This window comes from Saimiri boliviensis, chromosome 4 (genome assembly GCF_048565385.1).
Source record: "Saimiri boliviensis isolate mSaiBol1 chromosome 4, mSaiBol1.pri, whole genome shotgun sequence".
NCBI classification, from domain to species: domain Eukaryota; kingdom Metazoa; phylum Chordata; class Mammalia; order Primates; family Cebidae; genus Saimiri; species Saimiri boliviensis.
The window spans coordinates 53,067,961-53,089,942 of NC_133452.1; the positions used below are offsets into that span (position 1 = coordinate 53,067,961).

General features: G+C 39.3%; 2 protein-coding genes across 3 annotated transcripts in view; one reads left to right on the top strand and one right to left on the bottom strand.

Moving 5' to 3' along the window:
* The window catches only part of DSE (dermatan sulfate epimerase), an 81,874-nt gene that overhangs the window by 52,429 nt on the left and 7,463 nt on the right, over window positions 1-21,982 (bottom strand). Inside the window, exon 1 of one of the 2 annotated variants that reach the window (XM_074397580.1) lies at window positions 10,699-10,913. The exons of the other annotated variant lie outside the window; for it this stretch is intronic. The gene's annotated coding sequence lies outside the window, so the exon portion shown is untranslated. Of the gene's footprint in view, window positions 1-10,698; window positions 10,914-21,982 lie in introns of those variants that run through there. 2 annotated transcript variants of the gene reach the window in all.
* Window positions 1-21,982, top strand: part of LOC120363276 (uncharacterized) — a 31,424-nt gene that overhangs the window by 1,677 nt on the left and 7,765 nt on the right. The gene's annotated exons all lie outside the window — the stretch shown is intronic.

The following is a 21,982-nucleotide window of genomic DNA, read 5'->3' on the forward strand; positions in this document are numbered from 1 at the left end:
ATCACGTAAACAGAAAAATGACAAAAACCACATGATTATCTCAATAGATGCGGAAACGGACTTCAAAAAAATTCAACATCCCTTCATGCTAAAAACTCTCAACATACAAGGTATTGATGGAACGTATCTCAAAATAGTAAGAGCTATTTATGACAAACCCACAGCCAATATTATACTGAATGTGCCCAAACTGGACGCATTCCCTTTGAAAACCAGCACAAGACAAGGATGACTTCTCTCACCACTCCTATTCAACATAGTATTGGAAGTTCCGGCCAGGGCAATCAGGCAAGAGAAACAGATAAAAGATACTCAAATAGGAAAAGAGGAAGTCAAATTGTCTCTATTTGCAGACGACATGATTGTATATTTAGAAAACTCCATCATTTCAGCCCAAAATCTCCTTAAGCTGAGAAGCAGCTTCAGCAGTCTCAAGATGTAAAATCAATGTGCAAAAATCACAAGCATGCCTATATACCAATAATAGAAACAGAGAGCCAAATCATGTGTGAACTCCTATTCACAATTGCTACAAAGAGAATAAAACACCTAGGATTACAACTTACAAGGTGGGATTTGAAGGACTTCTCCAAGGAGAACTACAAACCACTGCTCAAGGAAATAAGAGAGGACACAAACAAATGAAAAAACATTCCATGCTCATGGATAGGAAAATCCTGTCCATAGACAGTGGAAATGGCCATACTGCCCAAAGTAATTTATAGATTCAATGGTATCCCCATCAAGCTACCACTGACTTCCTTCACAGAAATAGAAAAACACTACCTGACTTTATACTACAATACTACAGTAACCAAAACAGTATGGTACCGATACCAAAACAGATATATAGACCAATGGAACAGAACAGAGGCCTAAGAAATAACACCACATCTACAACCATCTGACCTTTGACAAACCTGACAAAAACAAGCAATGGGGAAAGGATTCCCTATTTAATAAATTATGTTGGGAAAACTGGCTAGCCATATGCAGAAAACTGAAACTGGACCCCTTTCTTATACCTTATACAAAAATTATCTCAAGATGGAGTAAATACTCAAACATAAGACCTAAAACCATAAAAACCCTAGAAGAAAACCTAGGCAATACCATTCAGGACATAGGCATTAGCAAAGACTTCATGACTAAAACACTAAAAGCAATTGCAACAAAAGCCAAAATTGACAAATGTTATCTAACTAATCTAAAGAGCTTCTACACAGCAAAAGAAACTATCATCAGAGTAAACAGGCAACCTACATAATGGGAGAAAATTTTTGCAATCTATCCATCTGACAAAGGGGTAATATCCAGACTCTACAAAGAGCAAACAAATTTACAAGAAAAAAACAAACGACCCAATCAAAAAGTGGGCAAAGGATATGAACAGACACTTCTCAAAAGAGGACATTTATGTGGCCAACAAACATATGAAAAAAAGTTCATCATCACTGGTCATTAGAAAAATGCAAATCAAAACCACATTAAGATACCATGTCACACCAGTTAGAATGGTGAACGTTAGAAAGTCAGGAAACAACAGACGATGGAGAGGATATGGAGAAACAGAAACACTTTTACACTGTTGGTGGGAGTGTAAATTAGATCAACCACTGTGAAAGACAGTGTGGCAATTCCTCAAGGACCTACAACCAGAAATACCATTTGACCCAGCAATCCCATTACTGTATATATACTCAAAGGATTATACATCATTCTATACTATAAAGACACATGCATATGTATGTTTATTGCAGCACTGTTCACAATAGTAAAGACTTGGAACCAACCCAAATGCCCATCCGCGACAGACTGGATGAAGAAAATGTAGTACATATACACCATGGAATACTATGCAGCCATAAAAAAGGATGAGTTCATATCCTTTACAGGGACATGGATGAAGCTAGAAACCATCATTTTCAGCAAACTAACACAAGAACAGAAAACCAAACACCACATGCTCTCACTCGTAAGTGGGAGCTGAACAATGAGAACACATGAACACAGGGAGGGGAACATCACACACTGGGGCCTTTCAGGGGGTGGTGGGCTGGGGAAGGGATAGCATTAGGAGAAATACCTAACGTAGATGACAGGTTGATGGGTGTAGCAAACCACCATAGCATGTGTATACCTATGTAACAAACCTGCATGTTCTGCATATGTACCCCAGAACTTAAAGTATAATGAAAAAAAAAGAATATTTACTATAAAAAAATGAAATGTGCTTCACAGGGTGATTAGACATGGACCATGCACTTAGCATAGAACCTGACATGAAGAGCTCAATAATATTTAATAAAAAGGAAGAAATTTCAGACATGTAATATTATACTAACACATTGAAAAAATATTTTATTTGAAAGAAACTAAATCTTCACACTTTACAGGCAAAAAAATAAGAACCACAGGTGTTAACTGACTGGGGCCAGATCATACTGCTTATTAAAGACTTTGCTGAAATTAGAACACAATGCTTCTGACTCTTCAACACATCACTCACTGGAAAGGAAAGCATATGACCCTTTAAATTGTTCAAGTATTTGTTAGAGGTTTTGCCCCAAAGAAAAAAGTGAATTTAATGATCTATTATCTAAATTTTCTTCTCAAAGTCAGTAATTTAAATCTTCATATACAAAAGGCAACCACTTCTTACTATATTCTGTCAAGAAAAAGGCTTGCCAATTTAACAGTGGCTGGGAAATACAGTCTCTGGCTGGAAAGCTGTTTCTTAGTAGCACATTTATATTACGGAAGGAATATATGAAAATTCAGGGGACACCTGCTGCCACTGCCAGGCAGAGGGGTTAACTTCAGTCCAGGATCTGGTCCTGGCTCCATCACTGCCATCAGTATCTCAGCTGATCATCCTGGAGATGAGATGCTACTTAAGGTTAAGCTTCCCCATCTCTCACACATGTAAAACCAGAATGTCAGCATATTCATTTACCATCAAGCAGAATGGGAAATATTTTCTGGTTTTGCAGGAAACCAACACAGGAAGTGAATTATTAGATAATTGTCTGGTGAACAAGGAAAGAATCCGAACAAAGGCAACAGGAAAGGCCCTGAGCTTGGGGCAACTTGACCAGTTAAGATCGCTACCATAACTGCATTTGAAGAAGGCTACTGCAATTGCCGGCAGTTGTCACAGGTATCCTTGGGGCAGCTGCTCTAGTTTGCTGAACTTGATGGGAGCCATAGTTAGTTATACAATTAGGAATAACCCCCACACTCGAACCAGTATGCCCATGTCCATGAAAGGATTGAATAGGCAGACCCAACAACTGAATGTTCCCAACGTTGCACCCTTTCCCATGAAAAATGGGCAGACGTTGCTGAGGTTAGGCACTGTGACTCGATTGCTCATGCTTCCATTTAAGTCCAAGTTCCCTTTTCCTTCAGGCCTCCAGTGATGTTTTAGGAAAATCCTGATGGCCTGAGAGCATTAGGATATACTAGACAGGGCTGCACACTGCCTTCTCTGATCCATTTTAGGATTTAACCCTCAGAGAAACCTACTTCCAAGTGTGGTCTCATGTACTACTTCACTGTTGCCACACATTTTAACTATGGTAATAAAACGTATATCTTTTAAAAGGTCTCCTTACTTTTCTATTTCAGTTTTATGAAATGCATAATTAAAATAATTTTTTGAAGAAGAATTTTCCCTGAATACCAAAATAAAAACTTACATGTTGTTGGCAAATTTTTGTAGTGAAATAAATCTAACCTTATTCTTAAATATGTCAAATACTAAGAAAACCTACGGTTTGGGGACCACACAATCATTCCCTAAAATTATACTCCCTGATGTACAAAGCCTGTAAACGCAGACAAACAGGAAAAATCTTAAAAACCAAGAGCTCTTAATCAAAACAAAGATTACTTTTGCTCCCTAAAAGGTAATTTCCAAATAAAAATCTACAATATGAAATGATAGTATATGGAACCTCCAAGAATTTGCAGACGCTGCTGAAGGAGTAATTAGAAACCTGAGGCCACACAGCAAAACCACACCATGTATAATAATCGTGTTCATCGCCTTCATATACAACATTTTAAAAAGCTTTAAGTCAGGTTTTTATTAACTGCATCTCTGTACAGTCAACGAATATTTCTATCATTGTTGCTTGAAAGGTTTTCATGAAGATACTATATTTTTTCATTAATGTGAAGCCCACTTTCTTACACCAGTGATAATTGTATAACTTCCTTATATGAGAAGTATAATTCATGCAAAATGTTTAAAACACTCACAAACATTTTCTGATGTCAAGTCGGAAGGCTTCCTCCCCCATCCACCAGAGATCACCTAAGCGAGAAATTTAGTGGCTATCAAACTAAATCCACAATTTAGTGGTAGAGGTTTGCCTGGTGCACATTACTACCAAACCACAAACCCTTAATATCCAGCTTTTCAGAGAGTGGTTATCATTTCATATGAAGAAAGGAAGTAAAATCTGTATTATTTTCATGGAGGCAAAAAGAAACTAGGGTAGAGATGGGAGTATTCAAAGTCACTCATGAGACTACGGAGGTATCTAATTTTCCTTCCAGAAAGGCCAAAAGAGAAAATGAAATGATTATACTTTCTTTTTTTTTTTTTTTTTTTTTTTTTTTTTTATTGCATTTTAGGTTTCGGGGTACATGTGATGAACATGCAAGATTGTTGCATAGGTACACACATGGCAGTGTGCTTTGCTGCCTTCCGTCCCCTCACCTGTATCTGTCATTTCTCCCCATGCTATCTCTTCCCACCTCCCCACCCCCCGCCCCTCCCCCATTTCCCCCCAACAGACCCCAGTGTGTAGTGCTCCCCTCCCTGTGTCCATGTGTTCTCATTGTTCAACACCCGCCTATGAGCGAGAATATACGGTGTTTGATTTTCTGCTCTTGTGTCAGTTTGCTGAGAATGATGGTTTCCAGGTTCATCCATGTCCCTATAAAGGACGTGAACTCATCGTTTTTGATGGCTGCATAATATTCCATGGTGTATATGTACCACATTTTCCCTATCCAGTCTATCATCGTTGGGCATTTGGGTTGGTTCCAGGTCTTTGCTATTGTAAACAGTGCTGCAATGAACATTCGTGTGCACGTGTCCTTTTAGTAGAATGATTTATAATCCTTTGGATATATACCCAGTAATGGGATTGCTGGGTCAAATGGGATTTCTATTTTTAGGTCCTTGAGGAATCGCCACACTGTCTTCCACAATGGTTGAATTAATTTACATTCCCACCAACAGTGTAAAAGTGTTCCTATTTCTCCACATCCTCTCCAGCATCTGTTGTTTCCCGATTTTTTAATGATCGCCATTCTAACTGGTGTGAGATGGTATCTCAATGTGGTTTTGATTTGCATTTCTCTGATGACCAGTGATGATGAGCATTTTTTCATATGTTTGTTGGCCTCCTGTATGTCTTCTTTTGTAAAGTATCTGTTCATATCCTTTGCCCATTTTTGAATGGGCTTGTTTGTTTTTTTCTTGTAGATCTGCTTTAGTTCTTTGTAAATTCTGGATATCAGCCCCTTGTCAGATGGGTAGACTGCAAAAATTTTTTCCCATTCTGTTGGTTGCCGATTCACTCTACTGACTGTTTCTTTTGCCGTGCAGAAGCTGTGGAGTTTGATTAGGTCCCATTTGTCTATTTTGGCTTTTGTTGCCATTGCTTTTGGCGTTTTGGTCACGAAGTCCTTGCCTACACCTATGTCCTGAATGGTTTTGCCTAGATTTTCTTCTAAGGTTTTTATGGTATTAGGTCTGATGTTTAAGTCTTTAATCCATCTGGAGTTAATTTTGGTGTAAGGTGTCAGGAAGGGGTCCTGTTTCTGCTTTCTGCACATGGCTAGCCAGTTTTCCCAACACCATTTATTAAACAGGGAGTCCTTTCCCCATTGCTTGTTTTTGTCAGGTTTGTCGAAGATCAGATGGTTGTGGGTATGTTGTATTTCCTGTGAGGCCTCTGTTCTGTTCCATTGGTCTATATCTCTGTTTTGGTACCAGTACCATGCTGTTTTGATTACTGTAGCCTTGTAGTATAGTTTGAAGTCCGGTAGTGTGATGCCTCCCGCTTTGTTCTTTTTGCTTAGAATTGACTTGGCTATGCGGGCTCTCTTTTGGTTCCATATGAAGTTTAAGGTGTTTTTTTCCAGTTCTGTGAAGAAGGTCATTGGTAGCTTGATGGGAATAGCATTGAATCTGTAAATTACTTTGGGCAGTATGGCCATTTTCACGATGTTGATTCTTCCTAACCATGAACATGGAATGTTTCTCCATCTGTTTGTATCCTCTCTTATTTCGTTGAGCAATGGCTTGTAGTTCTCCTTGAAGAGGTCCTTTACGTTCCTTGTTAGTTGTATTCCTAGGTACTTTATTCTCTTTGTAGCAATTGTGAATGGCAGTTCGTTCTTGATTTGGCTCTCTTGAAGTCTATTACTGGTGTATAGGAATGCTTGTGATTTTTGCACGTTGATTTTGTATCCTGAGACTTTGCTGAAGTTGTTTATCAGTTTCAGGAGATTTTGGGCTGAGATGATGGGGTCTTCCAGATATACAATCATGTCATCTGCAAATAGAGACAATTTGATTTCCTCCTTTCCAATTTGGATACCCTTTCTTTCTTTTTCTTGCCTGATTGCTCTGGCTAGTACTTCCAGTACTATATTGAATAGGAGTGGTGAGAGAGGGCATCCTTGTCTAGTGCCAGATTTCAAAGGGAATGCTTCCAATTTTTGCCCATTCAGTATGATATTGGCTGTTGGTTTGTCGTAAATAGCTTTTATTGTTTTGAGATACGTTCCGTCAATACCTAGTTTATTGAGGGTTTTTAGCATAAAGGGTTGTTGAATTTTGTCAAAAGCCTTCTCTGCATCAATCGAGATAATCATGTGGTTTTTGTCTTTGGTTCTGTTTATGTGGTGAATTACGTTTATGGACTTGCGTATGTTGAACCAGCCTTGCATCCCCGGGATGAATCCTACTTGATCATGGTGGATGAGCTTTTTGATATGCTGTTGCAATCGGTTTGCCAGTATTTTATTGAAGATTTTTGCATCTATGTTCATCATGGATATTGGCCTGAAATTTTCTTTTCTTGTTGAGTCTCTGCCGGGTTTTGGTATCAGGATGATGTTTGTCTCGTAAAATGATTTGGGAAGGATTCCCTCTTTTTGGATTGTCTGGAATAGTTTCAGAAGGAATGGTATCAGCTCCTCCTTGTATGTCTGGTAGAATTCAGCTGTGAACCCATCTGGACCTGGGCTTTTTTTGGGTGGTAGGCTCTTTATTGCTGCCTCGACTTCAGACCATGTTATTGGTCTATTCAGGGTTTCGGCTTCTTCCAGGTTTAGGCTTGGGAGGTTGCAGGTGTCCAGGAATTTATCCATTTCTTCCAGGTTTACTAGTTTATGTGCATAGAGTTGTTTGTGATAATCTCTGATGATGGTTTGGATTTCTGTGGAATCTGTGGTGATATCCCCTTTATCGTTTTTTATTGCATCAATTTGGTTATTCTCTCTTTTCTTTTTTATTAATCTGGCTAGTGGTCTGTCTATTTTGTTGATCTTTTCAAAAAACCAGCTCCTGGATTTATTGATTTTTTGAAGAGTTTTTTGTGTCTCTATTTCCTTCAGTTCTGCTCTGATCTTAGTTATTTCCTGTCTTCTGCTAGGTTTTGAGTTTTTTTGATCTTGCTCCTCTAGCTCTTTCAATTTTGATGATAGGGTGTCAATTTTAGATCTCTCCTTTCTTCTCATGTGGGCACTCATTGCTATATATTTTCCTCTAGAGACTGCTTTAAATGTGTCCCAGAGATTCTGGTATGTTGTGTCTTCGTTCTCATTGGTTTCGAAGAACATCTTTATTTCTGCCTTCATTTCATTGTTTATCCAGTCGACATTCAAGAGCAAGTTGTTCAGTTTCCATGAAGCTGTGCGGTTCTGAGTTAGTTTCTGCATTCTGAGTTCTAACTCGATTGCACTGTGGTCTGAGAGACTGTTTGTTATGATTTCTGTTCTTTTGCATTTGCTGAGGAGTGATTTATTGCCAATTATGTGGTCAATTTTAGAGTAGGTGTGATGTGGTGCTGAGAAGAATGTATATTCTGTGGATTTGGGGTGGAGAGTTCTGTAAATGTCTATTAGGTTTGCTCGTTCCAGGTCTGTGTTCAGGTCCTGGATATCCTTGTTGATTTTCTGTCTGGTTGATCTGTCTAATATTGACAATGGGGTGTTAAAGTCTCCCACTATTATTGTGTGGGAGTCTAAGTCTCTTTGTAAGTCATTAAGAACTTGCCTTATGTATCTGGGTGCTCCTGTATTGGGTGCATATATATTTAGGATCGTTAGCTCTTCTTGTTGCAGTGATCCTTTTACCATTATGTAATGTCCTTCTTTGTCTCTTTTGATCTTTGTTGCTTTAAAGTCTATTTTATCAGAGATGAGAATTGCAACTCCTGCCTTTTTTTGCTCTCCATTTGCTTGGTAGATCTTCCTCCATCCCTTTATTTTGAGCCTTTGTGTATCCTTGCATGTAAGATGGGTTTCCTGGATACAGCACACTGATGGGTTTTGGCTTTTTATCCAATTTGCCAGTCTGTGTCTTTTGATTGGGGCATTTAGTCCATTGACATTTAGGGATAGTATTGTTATGTGTGAATTTGATGCTGTCATTTTGATGCTACCTGGCTGTTTTGTTGGTTAGTTAATGCAGATTCTTGATTGTGTTGCTGCTTTTTTACCATTTGGTGTGTTTTTGGAGTGCCTGGTACTGGTTGTTCCTTTATATGTGTAGAGCCTCTTTCAGGAGTTCTTGTAGAGCAGGTTTGGTGGTGATGAAATCTCTGAGTGCTTGCTTGTTCACAAAGGATTTTATTTTTCCTTCACTTAGGAAGCTTAGTTTGGCTGGATAGGAGATTCTGGGTTGAAAGTTCTTTTCTTTAAGGATGTTGAATATTGGCCCCCAGTCTCTTCTGGCTTGTAGGGTTTCTGCTGAGAGATCTGCTGTGAGTCTAATGGGCTTCCCTTTGTGGGTAACCCGACCTTTCTCTCTGGCTGCCCTTAGCATTTTCTCTTTCATTTCAACCCTGGTGAATCTGACGATTATGTGCCTTGGGGTTGCTCTTCTTGAGGAATATCTCTGTGGTGTTCTCTGTATTTCCTGGATTTGAATATTGGTCTGCCTTGCTAGGTTGGGGAAGTTTTCCTGGATAATATCCTGAAGAGTATTTTCCAGCTTGGATTCATTCTCTTCATCACATTCAGGTACACCTATCAGACGTAGATTAGGTCTTTTCACATAGTCCCACATTTCTTGAAGATTTTGTTCATTCCTTTTTGCGCTTTTTTCTCTGTTCTTGCCTTCTCTTTTTATTTCATTGAGTTGGTCTTCGACCTCTGATATCCTTTCTTCTGCTTGGTCAATTCGGCTGCTGAAGCTTGTGCATGCTTCACGAAGTTCTCGTGTTGCGTTTTTCAGCTCCATCAATTCACTTATTCTCCTCTCTATGCTGTCCATTCTCGTCAGCAGTTCGTCCAATCTTTTTTCAAGGTTCCTATTTTCTTTGCGATGGGTTAGAACATGTTCTTTTAGCTCATTGTAGTTTCTTACTACCCATCTTCTGAAGTCTGATTCTGTCATTTCATCACCCTCCTTCTCCATCCGGTCTGGTTCCCTTGCTGGTGAGGAGTTGTGATCACTTTTAGGAGGAGAGGTGTTCTGGTTTCGGGAGTTTTCATCCTTTTTACGCTGGTTTCTACCCATTTTTGTGGGTTTATCCACCTGTTGTCTGTCTCTGTCCCAGGGAGTTGGAGCTTTATGAGTTTCCGTTGCACTACTGCCTTTTTTGATTTTTTTTTTTTTCAGGTCGGACCCGCCCAGCTAGCAGCACGCCTAGCCTCTGCCTGCCCGCAGGGGCTTTGCTGAGCTGCTGTGGGCTCCGCCCAGCTGCCCTGAGCTCTTCCCTGTAGTCCTTTTTATATGGGCATAGTTAGAACTGTCTGGGCAATGGTGGCCCCGCCTCTGTTATGGCGGACTCTCTCTGTTGTGGCAGGTTGCCTCGGCAACGGCGGGTTGCCTCGGCAACGGCAGCCTGCCTCCGTAGCGGTGGAGAGTCTCAGTAATGGCGGAAGCCCCTCCCCCACGGAGCCAGACCGTCCCGGTTCAGCTGTGCTTGGTTTGAAGGGCTCAACCCAGAGGGTTTCCAATTACTGTTTTTGTTTTGGTTGTTGTTGGGGGTGGAGGGGTGGGACCAACCGAGCCTGATCACCTGGCTCCCTGACTCAGAGTCTTTTCTTTTAAGTTGAACGACCCCGCGTTCCGGTCGCTTGTTGAAAAGGCGCCGGGATCTCCCGTGCTGCGACTCACGGAGTCGGCTCGAACCGCGGCGCCGGCTCCTGGCGGATTTTTTGCCTAGGAATCTCCTGGCCTGGCTCGCTATTTCAGATGAATGGGCTATTCTGCCGTCTCAAGGCTCTGCTCGCCAGCTAAGAGGGCTCCCAGACCAGTGGCTTTTGTACGGAGAACCGCAGCAACAGGGCGTGGTCACAGCAGCCGCGCGGGCGGAATCAGCCCCGCGGGGGCCAAAACAGCTGCACCGGCTGGGACTGCGACGCTGGCGACCCCTCTGCCTGGGTATCTCCTGGTCTGTGGGCAATAAGAGTTCGTCTGGAAATGCGGCGTCCACTCACCCTCTGCACCTTCACTGGGAGCTGAAGTCCTGAGCTGTTCTTAGGCGGCCATCTTGAAAGTCGGATCTGAAATGATTATACTTTCTAAGATAAGCTACAAATAAATTCTAGTTTATCTAGCAGGCTAACAATTGAACATCTTCTGATTAGTATTTCTTTATTACAATTTTACTTGATTTTCTTAATGATAGCTTTTGAATACACTATCCTAAAGTATTTTCAAAATTTTTTATTTTGATATTATTTTCAGAATAATTTAATATTGTGCATAATTAAGTGTATTTTTTGTATGCTGAATCACTTAAAAAGTAGTAATTTTTGCCTGTTATGCTGTGCAGTGCATTATGATATAGTATTGGAATATCAATTCCTTATCCAAGTTGGGGATAAGAACTTCTTATAAATACCAAAAAATTATATTATGTATTGAAAAGCTATTCAATCCAGGAATTATGGGTCAGGCACAGTGGCTCATGCTTGTTATCCCAGCACTTGGAAGGCTGAGGCAGGTGGAGCGCTTGAGCCTAGGAGTTGGAGACCGGCCTGGGTAACATGGTAAAATCCTGTCTCTACAAAAAAACACAAAATATTTTTGGGCATTGTGGCATGCACCTGGGGTCCCAGCTACTTGGGAGGCTGAGGTGGGAGAATAGCTTGGGCTGGGAAGCAGAGGAAGTTGCAGTGGGCTGAGATTGCCCCACTGCATTCTAGTCTGGGTGACAGGGTTAGATCCTGTCCAAAACAAACAAACAACAACAACAACAAAAAACCCAGGAAATATGTTAGGCATTGAATATACAAGGTAAGCAAGAAAATCTATACCTTCCCTAAATAAATATAGTATAAAAATATAAGAAAATGATATCTCTGAGATTTTTTTCAAAAAACTGTAGTATTATATTACTCTGCCTGACAATAAGATGAATAGTCAGTCTCCCTTAGTTCTAAGCAATTTATTTAACCGATTGAACTTGGCCACTAAAGAAAATTTGCAATTAAAAAGAAAATGTCTCTAAAGAGTAAGTAAAAGATTTTCTGTAAGGGTCTCAAGGATAAGCTATGGCTCTCTCAGCAATAGCTTTAACCATGAAAACACTTTTGTGGCATTACTAACTAAAAAATAAAGTATAGAAAAGAGGATGAATAAAAATAATGAAGTCAACAGCTAAATCCCAACTCTATACAGTTTCAAATAACAGTTAAATTAAACCACAAAAATGCTCCTGAAAACCAAAGTAAATGTTTCTTCCTGCAATAGATTCCTGAAGGCAGACTGGTGAGGTGGTTAAGAGGGCTGGCACGGGCTCACATTTGCTTGTCACTGTATGACTTTGGACAAGCTGTCTAAACCTATTTCTTCATTTTAAATAAAATGCTATTTGTCTCACTGACTGGTTGGGGGATTAAAGGAGGTAACACCTTTAAAGCCCTCATCACTTCATAGTAAGTGTTAAAAAAATTTTTTTTAAAGCTAGTTATCATTTACCTCAAAACGCTATCAGTGGTTGAGGTTGCAAGCTAGAGTCCGACTTCCTGGGTTTGACTCCTGGCACCATCACATCCTTACCTACATTCCTGTTTCCTCCTCTGTAAAATAAATAAAGTAATAGTACCTCTCTCACAGGATTTCTGTGAAACTTAAATTAGCTGATATACTTAAAGCATTAAAAATGGTGCCTAGGATTTAGAAAGTGCTCAATAAATACTAGCAGCCATCATCATCTTCTCAATGAGAACATCAAGGTCAGTCCAGTTGAAAGGAAGTGCACGATGACCCCAGGAGGAAATGCTCACAAAACTATCACTCAGAGAGTGCTATTTTTAAAATATGTACAATGCATTGTTTATTCTCAATAATTTGTAGTCTCTTCAGGAGACTAAAAATATCAAATATTTTGAGAAATATAAAGTATTTGATGCCAAAAGTTTTCTTCTTCTTCCTGCTCAACTGCACATTTATAACTTTCAGGCTACATATTTCAAGTAACCAAACAGATGTGAAGAAAAAAGCAATTACCCAGTCTATTTCTTCACCAACCAAAGTCTATATATAGATAAAGCTAACTGATCCACTATACTGATAAAAACATGCTTACACAGTCACAAAAAATCCTAAATGCAGAAATGTAAGTCCTGATGAAATGCAACAGGTGAAAAAAATTACTTACAACCTTAAATATGATTTTTAAACATTTGATGTTTAATCAAATACATTTTCTACTTTCCACAAATGCCAATGTACATTATCTCTCAACTGGCCAATGTAACTCCTTGAATCTGCAGTTAAATATGTTTAATTCTGTATCGCCAATTCTCCCCCTTTGGTTTTTACATATGCGACTTCTTTTCTTACCAGCTGTGATGGATAATTTTATGTGTTGACTTGACAGTCATAGGGCACACAAATATTTGGTCAAACATCATTTCTGGATGTGTCTATGAGGGTGTTTGAGAAGAGACTAAAGTGAGTAAAGCAGACTGCCCTCCCAACCAAGGTGGGCCCAGACAGAGCAAAAAGGCAGAAGCAGGGAAAGTTTTCTCTCTGCCTAAACTGCTTGGGCTGGAACATTGGTCCTCTCCTGTTCTTTGGCTGCGGGGTTTACACCATCAGTGTTCCTAGTTCTCAGGCCTTTAGATTAGGACTACACCTATTCCATCAGCTTTCCTGGGTCTCCAGACTACAGATGGCAGATTGTGGGACTTCTCAGCCTCTACAATTGCATAAGCAAATTCCGATAATGGCCAATTCTCATAATCTAGCCAATTCTAGATATAGATAGATAAACAGATGTAGGCGTGGACATCGATCTATTGGTTGTTTCTCTGGAGAACCCTAATATACTAATTAAAGCTGCTCAGGCCAACCCCTTTTTCAAATTCTCCTTAGAAAAACCCAGCAGCCCTTTCCTAGTGCTCACTCTCCAGAATCTCACCACCTATGATAATACACCATATTCTTCCTTGACACTTTGGGAAGTTAGTTTCTGGGATACTATATTCTGCTGCTTTTCTCTTACTACCTCTGTGGAAACTCCTTACAATTTTTTACCAGAAAACTGTTACTGCTTTTACTGTGCAAAGAATGTGTACTTCATTATCATATTTAATCCCCAAAATTATTTTATGGGTAATTTTGTTGGAAACAGATGAGGAAAGTGAGATTTAGAATGGTCAAATAACTTACCCAACGTTGTTCAATGAGTGATCAGGTTTATTTTTGGCTTCAGGTGTGTCTGAGTCACATCAAGATTTTAGCTATTATGCCTCACTTCCTCTGTCCCTGCAAGCTGCCCGCAGTGTCTCAATCCTGGGACTTCCCACAAGCAAATGGCTGCATGGCCGCATGTGGAACGATCAAGATCTGCATCTTGTTTGCTCACTCCCACCTCCTTCCTCATAACCTGCTGTCCAAGGTGCTCATTTATACATCTAAAACTAAATTCTTCCATTCAGAACTTTCTTAACTTCTTCTTCACTGTATTTTCTCAAACCGATTATTTGGAAATCCTCTTCAATTTCTTCCTATCCTTTTTCTTCCCACTTCCAATTTTCTCACCAAAGTCATGCTTTTTGTTCTAAGTAATGTTTCATTACTCTGCAGTTTTTCAACAGATTCCTGAGACTGTTCCAGAATTCAACATCAACCTCCTGGATAACTTTACTCATTTTGACCTCTTTCCTGAGTCCAATAAATATCACATATATGTGTAGGTCAGTTTCTCTGTTCCTCTAGTCCTTTATCTGCAAACTTCTATGGATAAGTCATGAAATCAATCACAGATTTTTCAGGGGAAGTACCACACAAAAAAAGCACTACTACCTTCACTTATGTTATCTACTCTGGTTCACTCATTTATGAATTTAGCTAAACCATTCTCGACATCATGTGTATTTTTGGTATGTCCTTATATTGCATCTTCTAGGATAAGGTACTACCTGTATAAGTTTACCCTTTAATGATGATAATGCCTCTAATGTTCAAGGATCTACTATGCCATATGGGAAAGGGTTATATTATATTGAATTGCTCAAACCATACACATTCCCAAGAAAAGTCTTCAGGATTGGCCCTTGAGCAGCTCATGGGAGATTAGCCCTTGGAATATTCTGCCTGATAAAGAGTCTTTTAGATACTCGAGGCCTTGGGGTTACATGGCAGTGACAGTTTAGTTAACTACGTGATTTATGATAAACTCCTATCTTTGTTCTGGAGAGGCTGGAATATGAATATTTGAAGTCAGTCACACAGGTACTGCATGCCTATACAACTGAACTCCAATAAAAGGCCAGGACACCTAGGCTCAAGTGATCTTCCCTGGCTAGCAACACTTCACATGTGTTGGCACACATTGTTGCTGGTAGTACAACTCCAGTAGGAGTGGACACCTAGAAGCTCATGCCTGTTTTCTCCTGGGCTTTGCCCTTTGGTAATTTTATCCTTTGGCAGTAACCAGTCTGTATCCTTTGGCTATGTTAAAGCATAACCAGATGATAGCAAATGTTGTAAGTCTTTCTAGTGAATTGCCGAGGCTGATAGTGGTCTTGGGGACTGCCTCCCCATCCATGAGCCCTTTTTCTTCTTTTTAGTTAAATCATCTATGTTCCTGTTAGTTATGAGTGTCCTGCCATACTACTTTGTCCCATTAGAGAAGAAAATGTGATGCTTTCACCACTTCTTTCTCTTTACTCAACTTTTGCCATTTTTCTCTGACTTACGCCCAGAAAAATGACTAAGAATGTTGATGAAGCAAAGGGCAAAGCAGAATACACTGAACTGACACATTTTTTAAATGATGGTAAGCAAGGGCTTAAAGGAAGTCCATGGGAAAGTAATTTATCGGCATTAAACCTGTAATTGCAGTACATTTGATTAAAACAAAAATTGTACATATCACATAAGTATATAAGGAGTGGTGCTTTTATTACTACACATGAAGCTCTTTTACATTCTTTACTTATATACAAGCATTTCTCATTTTTCCAGATTTCAAGTACTCATCAGTGATAACATTTACATTTTTTTCTGTCTTTAACATTTCCAGACATTTTTATATGTACTTATTTTGATCCTCACTTTTGTCTCACAGATGAAACCCTGTGAGTTCTTTGACATGAAAATCCCTGCATACTTTTCAAATGTCCCCCTATGAATCATAATGAACTCAGAATACCACAGACTTGGTTTGTAAAACAATGATACATAGATGTAAGTTAACCAGAAGACACAGGCACCGCCTTCTTAGACTTCCCCATCTCAGTTACTGGCAACCAATCCTGCCAGTAACTGGGACTCAACCCCACTCCCTCCTTTTCTCCCTTCCCTATTTCACCCTCCATATTCCAAACTATTAGCATATTCTGTTGGCTTTACTCCAAATCAATCCAGAATTCAGCCACTTTCACCACCACCATATAGCCACACAGTGCCTTGCCTGCAACAGCCTCCAAATTTGTCTGTCTTCATTCTTACCTCATTAAGGTCATTCTCCACGTAGGAGCCAGAGTGATCCTGTTCAGTACTAATTCAGAGTATGTCACTGCTTGGTTTAAAACACTCTAATGGTTTCCTACTTCATTCAGATAAGCATCAAAGTCCTAACTATGGCTCTGGAGGCGCTAAGCAGCTGAGCATGCTGCTTCTCTGCCTTCATGCCCTGCTGTCCAGTCTCTCTCTCTCTCTATTCCAGCCACGCTAGCTTCTTTGTTATTCATGCACACACGAGGTGTGCTCCCTCCTCAGTGCCTGTGCATTTGTTCCTTCGGCCTCGAATGCTTACCCTAGGATATCCACGTGGCTTGCTCCCTCACCCCCTTTAAGTTTTTGCTCAAATGTCACTTTCTCAGTGAGGGCCACATTGACCACCTTATTTAAATGACATCATTACCATGTCTGACCACCAGCATCCTCTAATTCCCTTCTGGGTTTTATTTTTCTTCATGGCACTTACGACCTTCTAATCTACTATATAATTTACTTATCTATTTTGTGTGCTTGGCTCTTCCATCTAGAATGTAAGTTTCAGGAGGGCACCTCACTTTCTGCTTTATCTCCACCACCTAAAAGTGTACCTAGCACTTAGCAAACACTTAGAAAATACATATTGATTGGGTAAATTTAACTGTGTCAAGATGTAAACTTTTAAATTCTCAGAGATAACTATACATACAATTATACAGCTACATAAATACAACTACATGAAAAGAAACAATAAAATTTGTGTAGGAAGACAAACCACATGGAGATAAAATGTTTGAACTCTGAAGGTTACTCCAGGCGATTATTACAGACTTTACTGAGAGCTGTGGTCATGGCCAGTGCCCTTCCAACCTCCCCCGAGACACAAAGCTCTCATAAAGTCTGCCCCAGGCTGCTAGGTGACTTGCTTTACCCCCAGCTTTCGCCATCCCATTATTAGCATGCCTAACTAACATGACTCTAATCGCAGTCCACTCCCTGAATGTTATTTCCTGACATTCCAAAGAGAGTTTTCATGAGTCCTCTATGAGTCTTTTTGTAAATGCCACTTCAAAATTTTCAGCCCATCTTGCACAGGATTAGGCACCTCCTACCCTCCCTAGTCTATCCATGTCCAGACCAGTTAAGCCTTCTTTTCTGCTGAATGACTGTTTCCATGTTGACTTTTATTTAGGTTGCTCTGTTTCGAAATTTAAAGTGATTCTCTCATGTCTCCATGTCTAATCATATTCCCAAGGATTTTAATTATCATTTAAAGGTTTGGTGTAAGGACTTGATTAGTATTACTATTTGCAAATTAAAAAAATCTTTCTGTACTGTTAACTTTTATCTAGAGAATTCAAAAGAATAATCTCGAATTATTATTTCTCCCCCATCTATACCATTGCTATTATTTTCTGCTAAAAAAAACTTGCTATGGTGTATATTTAAGTCTATGTAATATTACTAGTCAGGAAACAATTTTTGAAAAAAAGCAAAGCTCTTGTAGACTGCTAGAGACTACATATACTATATAGAACAAAAGGGAAGTAATTTCTGAATTGACGGCCATGGATCCACAGGACAAAAAACATGCTCCTGTAAATATTCCAACTCAGTTCCATATCTGTACAATGCCTATGTCCCAGGACTATAAGGATGATTAATGATAATATGAGTAAGGTGCCCAGAGCCATTGACTGGCATGTGAAAGATACTTAATAGTTAGGATTATTTTTAAAAATTAGAAACTCCAACTGAGGGCCTGAAATATGGCCAGATATTTAATGTCCACATCTGTGTGCATGTACAAGTTCGTGAACATTTAACTCTGAGTCTATATCTTCATCTGGGTGAATAAGTCGTCCTTATTTAATTCTGTCTCAGCATTCCGCTCTGGTAGTGATAGTCTCATTCTTTCCATCTCCTAATCTAGGCATATATTTCTCACTCGCATACTTCTCTACACAAACTTTCATATCCACCCTACCCATTTTTACCCCACGTCTATTCACAGCCAGATTTCTTCTAGCTACTTCTCTTCTGATCAAACCTAATGGAATTCCTCTTTGTCCATGCTGAAAAAAACTCCCGTTTGTACTAAGCTTATTTTTCAGAATTTCTTCTTATGTCTAGCCCTAAATGGGTGTGGAGAGTAGATAATCACCTGTCAGGTGATTCCTAATTTAACTGGGGTGGGGTTGGGGAACACTTAAGATCCTTCCAAATCACATATTTTATTTAACAACTGAGTCTTTCAATAACACCTTGTCTCCAGTTGTACTCTCCCATGCAGGCCAAATCTCATATCCTACCAATTCACAAGCAACATGGAGCCAGCCTCTTCCATTCCTGAGACAGCCTAGCTCTCTAAATGACTCTAGGCATGACTCTCTGGGCACTTTAATAATTTGAAATCACCATTTGTCTATGTATTCTTTTAAACCTTCACCAGTAATTTCTATCGCTCTAGGGATATTTCTAACTTCTCAGTGACTTAAGGTACCTCGATCCTACTTGTCCATTTACCTTAATCCCTACGATAAGTCTGGGGGTAGGCGGAGCATCGATTTCTATCTTGCCACACAGCTGCCTACCACCTCATTTATCATCTCCAACTGACTCCTCAGTAAAATCCTTACCATTGATACTTCAAGAGTTTTGCCCCTTCCAAAAGCATTCAGTTCTTCCTTTGTCACAAAATTTGTTACACAAAAACTTGTATGTTGACGTCCTAACTCCCAAAACTCTAAATGTGACCTTATCTGGAAAGAGGATCATGCTGATGAGGTCATATTAGAATAGGGCAGACCCTTACACCCATATGACCAGTGTCTTTATAAAGAGTGGGAATTTGGAGACAGACACACACACATACAGAATGCCATGTGAAGATGAAAATAGAGATTGGAGTGAAGCATCTGCAAGATGAGCATGCCAAAAATTGCCAGAAGCCACCAGAAACTCCGTAAAACGCTTGGTACAGATTCTTCTTCATAGCCTCAGAAGGAATCAGTCTGCTGACAGATTTTAGATGTTAGACTTCTAGCCTCCAGCACTGTGAGACAATAAACTCCTATTATTTAAGCCACCTCATTGGTAGTACTTTGTTACAGCAGATAACTAAGAGAGTCCTAACTCTAGAATTTTCTCATCTCTAAAGTAGGCACTGTAATTCTTATATCTATACCAATGAACAATAAAGTATCTTTATTGTGCTTGCTAAGTGCCAACAACTATGCTACATACTTCACGTAGATTAACTAATTTAATCCTTACCACAGCCCCATAATGCAGTTACTTGTATAATTTGTATTGTCACCTTTTGAGGTGATGGAACCTGAGGAACGGAATAATTAAGTTATCCAAGGTCCCATAGAATGTGAAGAAGCCAAGATATAAACACAGGCAGTCTGACCAAATTACCCAGGAAATAACCATCTTTAGAAATAATAAAGTACCACCATCATATCATTTCTCTATTCAAGAGCCTGCATTTCCCTCAGCAAAATGAGCAACACTCTTGTCCAAGAGCTTCCACAATCTACCTCTGGCCTCTCTTCTCAATCTCATCCCTCATTTCCTCTCTATCTAAACCATAAACTCCCCCTTCAGACTTACCTGCACATCTTTGCTTGAGCATGACTCACATTTTGTTCCTTTATTCCCTGTGTTACTGTTACTCTCTCTTATCTGCTCCGCACCCAATGGGGTACTTTTCTCATTCAAAGAACACAACACTCTTTAATGAAGCCTTCTTGGCAACTCCATCCATATGCAGTCTCCCCGGGAACCCACATATGCGCTGAATATTTTCTTTGAGAATTCAGGGATGGTGCCAGCCATTTTATCTTATAAAATTATAGAAGAAATATTTACACAAACACTAAAATAAACTGATGTTTGCATAAGAATAACAAAGTACACATGAAATTTACAGAGGAAAGCTGACACATCTGGCTGAGGTGAAGAAGGATGGATGCGCTGAGGAGGTGGTAGTATATGAATTGGGCATTAAAGAGGGGTCAGTAAGAATGTGTACAGATTTCACTGTCTCTGCTATACACTTAGTTGTATGTACTTACTGAGTGATGTGAATATACATATTATCTTTCTATCTCACATCTATTATTTCAGTCCTCTCTGGATTCTAAAGGGATTACTACTCAGGTATCAGCTGCTGGGAGGCAGGGTCTGAGATTTCTTTGTTTTTCTTGTGGTGTAAAAAACACCCTTGTGGAAAACAATGAAAAATATATAAAGAAAGGAAGGACAAAAAGAGAATGTCATGAAAGGAGGTAAGTGAATTCCCATGACTTTTCCACAAAGTTCTTGACCCAGAAGCTGCTCCCTATCTGTCTGCTCTTCTTTTTGCGCCTTTGCTCTGCTGGCTGTTCTGCTTGTAGTGCTTTCTCCTTTCCTCTTTTTTGTACAGAATCCTCTGAGACCCAATTCACTCTCCCCTTTCTGCCCTTGGAACCCCCTGGATCTCTTCCTTCCTATAATCCTGCTGCATACATTCATGTCCTTTCAGCACCTAATTGTTCTCACAAAGTTTCATATTTAGTTATTCTTCTCCAACCAGATTTTATAGCTCCTCAAGGCTGGAAACTAAGTTATATTTATTTTGCATGCCTTCCCCTCTTCCATCCACCTAGACATCCCCTCAAACACAGCAGTATCTGGCAAATACTTATGCAATGACTAAATCCTTTCAGTATTTCTATCACTAAGGTAAAATGTCCTTTCATCTGACTCTCCAACTTCAAAAGTACACTGGGAAAAGTTATATATCAAAGCATGCATTCTCAAGTAACACAGATTTATCTTTTCTAAAACTTGCAATAATTGAACAAAACATCAGGGACTTCACCAATAAGAAAAAAAGATACAAGCACACAAAGAAGGGATCTGTAATATAACCACTCTAACACCACTAACTCAACTCCACTTCCTTATGTTTAGGGTTAATCATTTTATGGCAATATAGTAGTCTAAATACTGCCATACATAACCTTTCTCAAGAAAGAGATATTGGAAGTGGTCCAGCAATCTAAAATTTGCAAGATGAAATTTAACAAGACGAGGTGAAACTGAACTTTAAAGTTAACATAGCAGACACTCAAATGCCATTTCTTAATTTGAATTTTATACAGAATAATTCTATGCAAGCCACATGAAGTCTACAAATTTTAATGGTGAATATCTTAGTACTATAACAAAGCACATAGATAATAGAATGAATCTACCCTGAATACTTGTTTCCTTAGAAAAAGAAAGTGGATCTTAAATTTTCACATAATAGTTTAAGAAGGGATAAACTGAATTTGCATAAAAGCAACAGATCAATTCCTATTTTGCTCCCTATTTCTCCTGGGTTCTCATTAAAACCAAAAGCTCTAAGTTTTGTTTTCTCAAAAAACCAAAAGCTCTAACTTATGGAAGAATTAAGGTAAAGATAGAGGAGAAAGAGGAAAAAAGTAATCTGGTAACTAAAGGGGCCAGCAAATGACATCCTTGCCTAAGATAACTTTGGAGGTTTTCAGTGCTCCCAAGAATCAGTTTCTTTTGAAACAGGTAATTTTACAAAGCATTTTGAAATTGCTTCAAAACTATATAAGACTAACCTGAAACAAAACTCCAAATACCTAAAACATTAACTTAGCTGAGCTCCATTTCTTGGCATTCTTCAGGCCCACTGACCTACTTACTTCAGCTCAGAGTGCATTTCCCAACACCTTATGCTACATCAAAATGAACTTGCTTTTAAGACACTTACATCTTAATTTCAATAAGCCTAATTTTAATATTGAGAAAAAAACAGAGCCA